Below are 13,327 nucleotides of genomic sequence, written 5' to 3'. Positions count from 1 at the left end.
TGAAATATTCGTATGAACATTTAATCGTCTTTTCTTTTATTCGTTTACGACGCCAGGAGTACGATAGCGGAGTATGATCACTTTTGACGGGGGGTCAAAATTCGCGAAGGGGGGACAAAATCCGCTAGCAAATATTGACTCCCGGGGGTCCATATCTGCTAGCGGATTTTGACCGGGGGGTCATTATCCGCTAGCGGATTTTGACCGGGGGGGACAAAATCCAGGGGGGTCAAAATCGGCTAAGACACCGGCCTTAAAACGTCCGGAATAACCGGTTGTCAAAACTTGAAAAAACTATAGGTCCATTTACAGCGGCAAAGTCTTCTAAAATATAATTGCGCCGCAATTCCACGCACAAACCTCCTTGACTGTTTTCGTTGCTAATGCCTTAGAAAGATAAAATTCCATGGAAATCCATCAAAGGCGATCACATCATAAGACACAGGCCATTTTTGTTCAAATGTTTTGTAACTAGGAAATTTGCTTTCTATTTTGGTGAGACAACTTATATCCCGCCCTTTTTTCTCTCTTCTCGCGGGACGGCTCGTTGCCTAGAGATTACTCGTGGTCTGAGTTGGCGATGCCACGCAATGAAAGATGCGATACGAGAAGCTGCTCCGTAAACCTTGCTTTCTGTTTCAGGTGTAAATTGAATTGTACATGTAATTGAGTAGCAAGAGAATTACTTTAATTTCATATCAATACAATAAAGCTGCGTTTCATGGGTCTTTCAGATCAAGAAAATTGTTTATAAAGAAGCAGAGTGGATGGTTTCGACAAGAAAGCTCCCAAAAACATGTCTCGCGGATTGTTGTAACATTTTCCAGCCATAAAAATCCCTCAACAATCAAAGAGTATTCAGTCAGTTTTGAATATTTTAGATTTTTTAAGTAAAGATTTTCACAGATTTGAATCGCTTCATTTGTGAACTTGAACGAATTTGAACAGCAAGAAAAGATTTTATGGTTTAAGTTTCCCAGCCGGTATTTTTTTTACCGCTAATAGCAATTCCTGAACAAATGTAAATCACTGATTCTGCTTTAAAACGTTTGTGCTCAGCAGTCACAAATTCTCCTGAAAAAAAGTCCGTTGTATTTAATTAGTAACAGAATTAGAAACTTAAAAGTTTCTAATTCTGTTACTAATTAAATACAACGGACTAAAAGGTGGCCCGCGGCTAATTCCGGGAGCGAAGGTGCTATTTTTTAAATCGAATTTTGGGGTTGAAAACCGTAACCGATTTCTTTGATTTTTGGTAGTCGTAATAACAAATGTTTAAATTTTATAAATCTTTACCTTTTAAAGCCAAAATATAAACAATCGCGAGAAATAAGCACTTTATGGAAAACCTTTTTTTCGAAAATATGCGAATATTTTCAAAACGCGAAGATAGATTTTTTTCTAATTAAGGTCAATTACTTCAAGTAAGCCTAGGTTTCATGTGAGCAAGTTTCAACTAAATCGGCTGGGTAGAAATTGCTGCACAGTTGACTGTTTATTTTTCGCATAAAAATATTGTAATTGGATATTTTCGCCAGCTATTGCAACAATGCTTAATTAATGCTAAGATCACTTCTGTCATTTGAAAGCTCAATACCTCCTAAAAAGTTGCTGAAAAATCTGAAACGATCGGATATTCTCCGCAAAAGTTATAATCAAATGAAGCATAAGGGGTTTACGGTGCGAAAATTGCAAATTAGAAAAATTCAATCTTTTTCGAATCAAAAAAAATCGACCGATTTTTTTCTTTTAATTTAAAGTATGCAAAAATCCAACATATAAGCAAACGCCCTCATCTAGTTTCGAGCGTGAAGTCTCGATGAAACTCGTCAAATTTGGCTCTTCAAGATAGCTACCTCTCGTCCTTCAGTTTAAAGCGCTTTGGAAACCCCTCAACTAACAGTAAATTATTCAAACATGCCGCATTCTCAAGATTATTTAGCACCTGGAAATGAACGCCCGTTTATTTCAAGGTGCTAAAAAATCTTGGGAATGCGGCAAGTTTGAATAATTTACTTGAACACAAGGGTTTCCAAAGCGCTTCAAAATGGAAGACGAGAGGTAGCCATCTTCACGTACTAAATTTGGCGAATTGAATCCAGTCTACACACACGAAACTAGATAAGGCCGTTTGTGTACATGCTGGATTTTCTCATACTTAAAAATAAAATAAAAAAAATCGGTAGTTTTTTGTAGTTCGAACTGACAATGAATATTTTAAAAAATACACTTTACGCACCGAAAACATCTTCTGTTTTATTTGCTTATAACTTTTGCTAGGAGTTTCCGATCTTTTCAGAATTTTCAGCATTGTTTTAGCTGGTATTAAGCTTTCAAATAATCAATGCAATCAAAACATTACACAAGCGTTGTTGTAACAACTGGCAAAAATACACAAGCATAATATTTTAAAGCTAAAATCTAATAGTCAACTGTGCAGCAATTTCTACCCAGCCGATTTCGTTGAAACTTGCTCACATGAATTCTTGGATAATTTGAATGTATTGACAGCAATAAGAAAAAAATCTATCTTCGCGTTTAGAAAATATTCGCGTTTTATTAAAAATAGGTTAATTTAAAAGTGCTTATATTTCGTGTTCACTGTTTTTGTTTGTTCCAAATTTTAAAGCTTTATCAGAGAAATCGGTTAAGGTTTCCATGCCCAAAATTCGATTTAAAAAATAGCACTTCGCTCCCGGAATTAGCCGCGGGCCACCTTAACATTGTTCAGTGGCGTGGAGATCAATTCGGCTTCGGCAAATAATTGATCTGCGAGACACTGACAAATCACGATATTTTGCGAAAACCGAGTGCAATAATTGTTTGATCATTCGATCACTAAATTTGTTTGCACAAGTTCCTTCGAATTTCCATTGCCTTCTTTGTATTTTCGCTATTTTTATGTGCCTAATAGACAAATCCAACCGCTTTTCTTCATCTCTGGAAAACGAGCTGCCATTTTTCCATCCTCTTCCCCAGGGCCACGCGTATTTTTTTAAATGACATGACGTAGTGGCCCTGGTAACGGTAAAAAATATGATTTTTTTGATTGGCTGATAAAAACTGCATGCGTAATTAGGTAAAAAAATGAAACTCTTCTACGCAATTTTCGTTATACTTCCGGTCATCGAAACAATTGAAGATGTAGCGGGCAAGTTTGAAAATGTTACCGGAAAAAGACCGAATAACACTGGGAGTTTGTTGGAATAACGTATTCACGAAGCAGACCTTTGTTTATGAACAAATGACAAGTACATCTTTTGTAAGGTGTAACTCGGTTGTACTTTTTATTGCATTAAAAATATTGCAAACATTTGCACTATCAACTTAGCTTACACAAGATATACACACTAAATGGAGTTCATGAATACATGAAGACTTTGAAATTCAATGTGATATTTCTTACCGCCGCTCAATAGAATAATACCTCATCGCTCAGCCGCTTTTTTAGCTCTGAATTTTCTACAATACCTCCGCATGGCCATAAATAAATTTCACAGTATCATCAACCGTCGGAATGTTATCAGCTGATGATATCCTCGACTCCGTGTTTTTAAAACACTATGACTCCAATTCCTCTGGATTCTAACTTTTCTATCTGCAGACTTCCTGTTCCATTCCTTGTTTCTTGATGTCTTCCGACAATTGTAGCAAGGATTGCTGTACGGCTCTTTCGAACGCCAAACTCAAATGTCGTATCTTCTTTCAAATTCGCTTTCTTCTCGTCTCAGTCAGCCCCAGCCTTCCCCTTTCTTTTACTGAGCAGGCGCAGACGAACATTTATGCAGTGGGCATGCGCTACCGGATGTCGTGGATTTTACGACATCCGGTAGTCAGTGTTACCAGAGCCCTTCGTTTCGCCGACCACGTGACCAAAAGAAACGGAAGGCTCTGGGAACGAGAATGCCATTTTTCTCGGAAGTGGACTCAACTACGCATGAGCAGAATATTATTTGCAGCAAAATCACTGTCAGACGCTAATGCGCATGAGCAGACCATTATTTATAGGCAGTTATCAATCTCGTTCCCAGAGTCCACGTTCCCCTTGACCAGCGGTCGGAAAACGAGGGACTCTGGGATAGAGTGTTTTCCGTGACAGGATTCTTGTCCTTCCGGTAAAACTGCGCAAGCGTAAGGGTCTTTGACAAGATGGCGTCTGCCTTGGAGAGTTTATTTCACGAAGCTATCGAGTTTTCGTTAGAAAAACTAGGTAGACCCGAGCTTGATTTGGAGAAGGAACCGTATGATGCCATACGAGCAACAGGACGTGCTAGCTGTGTTGCCAACTGGATTTGGAAAATCGCTAACACGTCAAACGCTACCAGCGATTTTTGACTTCGTTCGACGGCTGTGAGCCTGAAAATCCACAGGCGGCCCAAGCTCACAATTAGAGGAGTTAAAATATTTAACATAATTCTCTTTTGTAACCGTACGCGAAACGTGACTCTCGACCGGCAGCATATGGAGGTGTTGTGTTACAACGGTTCTCATTTATAAAGGTTTGTATGGGAGAATACGCTTTTGAATTTATAGCTAAATATAATGAGATTTTGACAATAAAATCAACTTACCTCAATGTCCTGTCGTTATGTCTGTTGTTATCTCGGTTCTCAGGCCGATCCGAGGCATTTTAAGCGAGTTATGCAATTTTTGGTTTCCACTGCTAAGAACAGTTGCAAAAAATTGCATAACTCGCTTAAAATGCCTCGTTACAAGTTACAACATTATACAAGTTACAACATTATACACCAATAGAGTTGTTTCTGATTTCACTCAATCTCTTTGCTTGACTTGTTTTGTGGAGTAATTATTGTTTCTTCAAAGTAGAGAGTTCTTTTAAGATGTTGTGTCTTTTTTTGGGAATTAAAAAAGGTTTTCTTAATTACCACTCAAATCAATTAATTTTGGTCAAGAGCTTAAAATTGACTAATAAATTTGTTGTCTATTCTAAGGTCCACATTCAGACCAGCATATGCAAAGATTGGCTTTCTTACAAAATTATTGCCCTCAGTGCCAGTACTTGCACTAACTGGAACTGCCACAAGAGCTAAAATTAGAAAAACTGAATATGCCCCTCACCCTTATTTATGGAAACTTAGAAACCATTTCAGACTGCTTTGTTTTTTTAGCCGATATCATGCACAGTATCCTGTCAGTGAAAAAAAAAAGGAAAAGAAAAGTCCATAAACTGGTGAATGGCACATCAAAGCACCAGGTTCTGTGTGTGACCGTGGCTTTTGGAATTGGAATTGCCTGCAACAACATTCGTAGAATAATTCACATTCACCATTGGGGTACCATATACTATGGAGGGATACTGCCAAGAAGTAAAACAGGGGAAGGGGACTACCTCGCGAAAACAAGGGGGTACTTAAATGAAAATTTGAATTAAAAGGATACCAATCTGGGCATGGCTTAAAAATGTTTATGTCTAGATTTTTTTTATTTACCAGTACTTGCAATTAAAACACTAAATGAGGTCTTGACAAATAAAAATACTGTTGTTGTTGTTGTTCTGTATTAGGGTGTCAAGCTCCTATTTTTTGGCATGCTTCCTTTTTTCTCCTATTTTTCATGAAAAATTCCTATTTAACCTTTTATTTTTAGGGTCTTTTACCAAGTGTATAGATCAAAACATTTTAAAATAAATATTTGAGATAAAATTATAATAAAATGAACTTTGATACTGTTTTTAAAAATCTTTCTTGCTGCTTATTTTTTCACATTTTTAACAACTACATGTATTTACCTAAATATTAAACCTTATTCCCTTCCCACTTTTGAAGGGAAATTACAGGGTGCAAAGGAATTAAATTTTCCAGCTTGCCCCAGCCCTAGGTTAGTGGACACTAACTTCTTTGCATGCTGGAAAAGCACCCTGGGGAGGTGTTTGTAAATTAAATGCATTTTGTGAAGTACAGTGACATTCCAAAACTAAGTTAATCTGCTTGACATCCTCTTCAAGTCTGCTTATTTTTGGAGAGGCCCTTTATACAGGGTTGAGGGAAGGGGGCTTACATTCTTAAAGAATATACTGCATCTAAAATTTTAGTTGCATACAACTCTCTAAGAGCTATCACTAGATATAACCACATGGACTTTTATTTGGGAGGGCTTAATACTACTGGAAGGATTTTTGCTTTTCAGTTTTGGGGCCCCTTTTTGGATTTTTAGGGTCCACAGTAATTTGGCAATTGCTGCAGATGAGTTGATATTGGTAGTTTTTGCTCATATGGCAATGCCAGAGCATCAGGGCATGCGCTGGAAAATTCCAGTTCTTATTGCCTGTGGCAGGTAAATATTGCTCTTGGGCAAGTAAAAAAGAGCTTTGTTGTCTCAGTGGGCAAGTTAAATAAGCCTCAGCAGTCTTATGATTCAGAGTGATTATAAGAAATAATATTAAAGTGGGGGCAAGCAACAAAAACTGAAATTTTCTGGCCCACTAGGCAAGTGGATTTCAAAACATTTTTCCTGCCCTGTGTATTTGTGTGAATTACATCGAGGATACAAAATATGTCATTCTGTCTGTTAAATATTAAATACAGAAGGGGAGGGGGGGGGGGGCTGTTGGGATCTTGGTAGGGTGGGGAAGGATACTCAAACATATTTTGTATGCCCCAAGGTCCAAACCCCTACCCTTTCATTAAATATTTTTGACAGAAAACTCATGAAATCCCTTCACTTATATGTACCTACAGCATGAAAAAGGTACCCCTTTTGGGTGGAGTCACCGTAGAGTCCCGGGTTGGAATTGTCAAGTGAAAGTTAAAACATGGAGAAAAGGTGAGAATTACTATTTTTTGCCACTGTCTTTCCTATTTTTTGAATGTCATTTGTCACTTGACACCCTGCTGAATTAAACACAAGCAAGGTTTTAAATCTATCATTCTCACCCTAGGCAAAGCAAGACAACAAGCATCCCATTTTTCCCTTTCATATTCCTCTGGATCTATGCTTTTCCTTTGTTATTATTTTGATATGATAATTGACGTGTCTTAATAATAATTTTGTGATACTGATTTTTCTTAATCCAGTTCATATCTTGCTCAAAAAGCAGAATTTTACCAGCAGAATGACTGCTGCCCAAAGTAGTGGACCATGATGGAAACTCAAATTAACCCGAGGCTACCCAATAACTACCCTGAATACATTTTAAGCCCATGACATAAATAGAGGGTGCAATAACAAAAATGATTTTATATTTTTGGGTTAAATTTTCTCTTTGGTTGCAAATGTTTCAACCAGTTTGATTTTTTTTTCTTTGCAACAAGGATAATATAATCATTCCTCTGCTGATTAAGTTCAGACTTGCTCATAAGATACTTTGCATTTTCATACTTTAATACCAGTCAAATGACATTAAATCCTGCCTTACTGAGCTTACTCAGTTATCAAACTTGTAAAGAATAAAACTCAACAAACTTACTAACTGCCATGATTTCCATGACAGTTCCCTCAAGAACTGCTGATCTTCATGAATTTTTTTGTTATTCAGCATAACAACAACAGTTCATAAGGGTTAGTAACAATAAACACAACGTCTGGTCAATTTAATAAAGAACAGCTTTATTTAATTTAAACTGTGTACAATATAAAGCAAAGTCAGACAATGAAATTTGAAAAGTTCACATCATTTTGCAACTTTACAAACCTCACTATTACGTAGACCAGATTTTGCCGGTTTTAGCACTCCTTTGCTTGGTTCAGCGGCTGGAAGAGGCTGCATTGACTTTGGCAGAATTCTAACCTTGCTGCCAACGTGAGACTCCGTCATTTCTTTATGTGCTACACCATTTACACTCGCACGGGTTTGGTTGGATTAAAGCAAACTTTTTGTTTCGTTGCGGATTCACTTTCGATTCCTTCGCGTTTTCCTTGTTTTGCTGCACGTTCCTTTGCTGCAAAAGAACTTTCTTCAATCTTTTTCCCTCGGTCGTAAGCCTATAAATTTAGCTTGCTGCGATCAGTCGGGTATTACAATTTCTCCAACTATATTCCTTCGTCGCTTTCACTGACACTAAGACCTGTTACGTTCTCTATTACACTTATAACGCTCTCACTTTCGGACTTAAATCCAAACAAATAAATTGGATGGCTAGCGAAGCTGGAATTGCAGCATCTACAAACGTGTTGTCGATCTGTAGGTCGAGGCACAGATTTCACAGGAGTTTTGTCCGCCATATTTTCCCGGTGTTTTGAACTCGACACCAGAGCTTCCCTCCCAACGCGGCAAACTCTGAATAATCTGGGAACGAAAATTGTGCTTCTTTTCGACTTCCGGTTCAACTGAGCATGCTCATCTTCTGCCAATGAAATGTCGCTCTCAAACACTCTATCCCAGAGTCCCTCGTTTTCCGACCGCTGGTCAAGGGGAACGTGGACTCTGGGAACGAGATTGGGCAGTTATTTGCAGATCACGCGGTGGCTCGGCCAATGAAAAGGAAGAAAAAACTGCATCGAATGATAATCACAAATATTTACAGCAAAAAGCTACAATACACAAAGGATACATTAAAAGTAATTCACAATTACATTAAAATCAAGAAATTTCGCAGAAGGCAAATCAAAATTAAATGGTAAAATGATCTACCGGTATATCCTTAAAGGTGGTGAAAACGGTTCAAGCTTGTTTAAGCTCTCTTAAAACTATCGATACTTTGTGACTGTCTTATACTCCAAATGAACATAACATCGTTAATTAAAAAATCCAAACTGGCAAGAGGCACACCAGTTGGCTAATTACAAGCGTAGCTGACGAGAGGAACTCGGGACAACGAGAAAAACACCATCCTAAAAGACGCTGATTTGCACTTATCCAGAATTAATAGTTATCGAGGTGTTTATTTATATTGTCTCAAAATCGTGGTTTTCTTCTGAATTGACGGTTTTGTGATACTTTTCCACCACTAAGGGACCAGTCATTATTTATCGCCTGGGGGGAGGGGGATTTTGGGATAAACAGGGTGAAATTTAGGTGATCCCCCCTTTAAACGTATTCCATGGAGTGATCCCCCCTCATTACTATTGATAACTTTCGTGATCCCCTCCCCCCCCGCCGATGTCTTTGCACCCATATTCAGTTACCAGTTATGGAGCCCTGGCAAAAATATCTTCTGGCAAACCAACACTCCACGGAATTAAAGTTTTTTTTAACAGCATTGCCAACAGATTTACGAGTCTGTGTTTCGTCGCAAGTAATCTGGGTTCAGGAACTAGCTGCTTGAACAATAGCAAATGCGATTGGCGCTAAACTTGTTAAGATAGAGGAGCTATTGTTAAGATAGAGGAGCAAACAAAGAGAATGATTTTCTTAAGAGTGAGAAATTTAATAACTTCATTTTAGGCATAATAAAGAGTTGCATTCGAAGACGATGAGTTCGCCTATTTAGAAAAAACACAAAGACGAATCACTGCGCTGCACACGGATCCTCAGTCCGCTCCTACAGGTTTACAAAAGCGCGGATCTACCCCCAGGAGAGGCGAAAAATGCTTCATGTTAAACAAACATGCTATTTCACAATGTTTCAGTTATCGGGAGTTATGGTTCACAATTTAGAATTCACCTGTCATGTTCAAAGATGAATATTAAGCTAAGCACGTTTTAAAGGATAAATATAGACGTGTTAACACAAAACGCTCTCGATATAAATTGAAATGTGCACATTCCCCAGTATGACAGTTTCCGTTTTATAAATAAAGTTGTGGTAGAACAAATTGAGACCGCAAATGCAATCATCTCCCAGTAGAAAACGCTCGTTTATTTTGCATGCTCTTTAATAAACCTGCATTATCCACACAGATTTGAGTGGTCCTGCATCTGAATCCTTCCAAAATCTTCAGTGATCCCCCCTTTTGGTCTCTCAGTTATGACTGATCCCCCCTTTTCTAATTTGGGCCCAAAAAAAAAAAATCCTCCGCTCCCCCCCCAGGTGATAAATAATGACCGGTCCCTAAACCCCAAGCGTTCTCTGGAGACTTCTACGATCAATAGTAACTGGGGAGTGCCTGTGAAGCCAATCCGATTGTGAGTTTACCAATTGTCAGCCACTAATTTATGCTAACAGCACTTATTATGTAGTATCGCTGCATATGTTCACTCGTCGTTTGTGTTGCGTCTCGCACTGCGGGCTCGCCATCCTCGGATACCCAGGGGCAGTTAGTGGGGGCGACGTGCAGCTTATCGGTACAACGGGATTTTCGGGCGAAAGTTTACAACACAGAGCGTAACAGCCCCTGGGCACTTTGTCTTACCGAACCAGTTCCAGAAGCGTTTGAACTCCTTCCTCCTGATTGGCCACAAAAATATTTTTGTGGCCAATCAGCGACGAGGACCGGCCAGGAGACTCTGATGTCTTCTTACACGAAGTTGTTTTCCTCATAGACTCGTCGTGGATGCTCTGCCCATCAATCGGATGCTATTACATGGAGAGTCTCAGAAAAAAATTAGCCTTAGACGACTGCCAGTTCTACACTGTTAGTTGCGCGCTTTTTAATAGTTATTCAAGTAAACAACAATTCTTATTATTTTTCTCGGTCGTTGCCCGACTTCTGGAACTTGCCACGGTCTGGGTACTTCACTGCACGGGCCACGCGTTAGCGAAGATATCGCTGTCGTCACCTATTGTTATTTTGTTGCCAGCTTGACAGTTAAAACAAAGGGTTTTTGTTTAATTTGTTGGATATTTAAATAACAAAAACAAAACTTATAAACAAGAGGTGCTCGCGTATAGCTTTAAAAACTTTTGGTTTCCTTGCGCTATGCTACATTTAACATATTCCCAGGCCTCGTTGTTTTGTTTTTGTTTTGCTTTTTTATCTGAGACCCACGTAGTATCATCTGATGGACGGGCTTAACAACAACGACGAGTCTATGAGGAAAACAACTTCGTGTAAGAAGACGTCAGAGTCGCTCTTCTGGTCAACCTCGCTGATTGGCCACAAAAATATTTTTGTGGCCAATCAAGGGGAAGGAGTTCAAACGCTTCTGGAACTGGTTCGGTAAGACAAGGTGCCCAGGGGCTGTTACGCTCTATGTTGTAAACTTTCGCCCGAAAATCCCGTTGTCCCGATAAGCTGCACGTCGCCCCCACTAACTGCCCCTGGGTATCCGAGGATGCGGGCTCGCAGAAGTTCAGGAAAACTAGAAGGGATACCACACACTTCAATGCCAGATAAGATATACCTTATTGCTACTTATTTACGCGGGACTTAATTTTCGCGATTTTTTTAAAGCCCGCGAAAACACATTTTGTAACGTTTTTTACGTATGCTTAATTTTTTAGTTTTTACTTTCAACTGTTATTCCGATCACCTCAGAAGAACGAGACTGTTCCCTTGTAAAAAATTCCCTTCCTGTGATCAGGTTAAACGTTCATCAGTTTTTACACTGAGTTACTTATCCTATTGCTTTACTTGCTTTGCATTAATTATAAGAGGACACGTGCTCACGGCTGCAGGTGAATAGAACAGCAAAGGACAGTTCGAGTGCTGTCCCGTGACCGCCATCTTGGATGTCAACGCCTGAAAGACCCTGGAAACAAGGTTGGTGTAGCGCATATCCCTGCAAAAATCATGAAAACAAAAATAAAAGTTCCACTGCCTTACAGATTGCTTAAAACTAAACAGAGTAAAGGATATGCTCCATAGAGTAAACTAACAACTGAAAAGACACAATTCCGTCTGTTTTGTGAAGCTAATTTTGTGCCCAAAAATAGTACGGTATCATGAGATTTACATTGTTTGCATCATTTTGAGCTTAGTAGTTGTAATGAAACGGAAATTAGTTCATGTTGATTGCCTTCACAACAGACTGAAATGTGAAATTTTCACATTTAAGGAGACTTACTTTTATTTCCCAAAGTCAAATGTCACGTTATCTCCAATCAGCCTAAACGGTGCCCACTCTGAAACCTCGGCAAAAGCGTTATCTCTCATCCATTTCATGGCCTGGTGAAGAGATTCACTGGCACTTTCCCCACGAACAAGGTTCTCGTAGAAACGTCTCATGAACTGCTCTGTTGCTTGATCATCTAAGGCCCACAGTGCCACCAGTACTGAACGTGCACCCGATCCTAAGAACGCTCGAGCGATTCCAACAATTCCCTCGACTCGGATCTGTCCACGTCCGCTGTGACAGCAGCTAAGTACCACCAGCTTAGCTCGCAGTCGAACTTGTGAAATGTCCGACATAGTCAATAAGTAGTCTTTTTCTTGTGGAATCTTATTGGTGAGGCGTAGAGGGGAAAGGGCAATATCTCCTCTTTCAGCATTTCCATGAGCAGCAAAATGTATCAGACTCGCTGAATGTAACCTTTCAAGTACCGCGTGCTGGGTTGCGCATTGTCCTAACAAAGGCTGTACACTCAGTAGTTCTCCAATCATCTCTGCTTCCTTTCTTGCACAAGGCAATGGTAAAAAGGTTTTACGACATCCCATATAACGCACCCGGCCAACCACAGGATCACCCACAATTAGTGTACCAGTCTGACTGTGATAGTCTGCTGGACTGTCCTGAATTAGCTTGAGAGTCGACAATGAAGGAACGATGCGGATCCTGAAAGTCTCTGATAAATACTTCCCGCCTTCGTCACTTAACGCTGCAAATGGAACTTGGTTTAAAGACCGATCAGGAACAATGATGATTTCTGGCTCATCAAGTAAGTCAGCCACAGGAGCGATGAACATTCTGTAAAACAAAGAAAGGCTCGATTCGTGATTTTTATTTTCTCCATCGCCATCCCTTACAAGTCGCAAAGCTGCGAGGCTCTCTTCTTGGCATGACTTCAGTTTTGACTCAACGTCATTTAAAGATCGATCTTCGCAATCCTCCTCGGGTAAAATACCAAAGCTGCGGAAACTATTGGCAAAAAAATCATCCAAGTTACCATGAAATCCGGCGCCGACAATGTTTTCATTTACTTCTATTTTTCGAAAATGAATGACTCCGCTCGTTTTAAGAATCCACAAAAATACACCTTGATTAAGATAAGAAATGTACAGACACACACAGTTGCTTTCTTTCCTCATTATGTTCTCAATGCCAATCCAGGATCGTGGATTAGCTGAGACTTCACTTTCAACAGAGTACTGAGTCGACATCAAGTCTGCTAGCGCTCTAGCCCGTGCCAGCTCTAGGACATAAAGGGCAATGTCAGGAGTCCCATAATAACACATAAGAACACTACAAATCTGGTAGGGAAATTTAAAACTGACACTGTCTGAAAACGATATTTTGAATTGATCGTTGCCTTTCAAAAAACCGCGCAAATCTTCGCTTTTTTTGATACTCAGAAAAATGTAGTTAAACGCCTCCTCCAACTTATTTTGC

General features: G+C 39.4%; 1 protein-coding gene across 1 annotated transcript in view; it reads right to left on the bottom strand.

Annotated features, from left to right (window-relative positions):
• Positions 1-13,327, bottom strand: part of LOC144648597 (uncharacterized) — a 701,885-nt gene that overhangs the window by 248,632 nt on the left and 439,926 nt on the right.

The sequence above is a fragment of the Oculina patagonica genome, chromosome 1 (genome assembly GCF_052425735.1).
Source record: "Oculina patagonica isolate OP01 chromosome 1, crgOcupat, whole genome shotgun sequence".
NCBI lineage: Eukaryota > Metazoa > Cnidaria > Anthozoa > Scleractinia > Oculinidae > Oculina > Oculina patagonica.
Note: the sequence above shows the minus strand (reverse complement) of the source record. Positions and strands in the feature narration are given on the sequence as shown.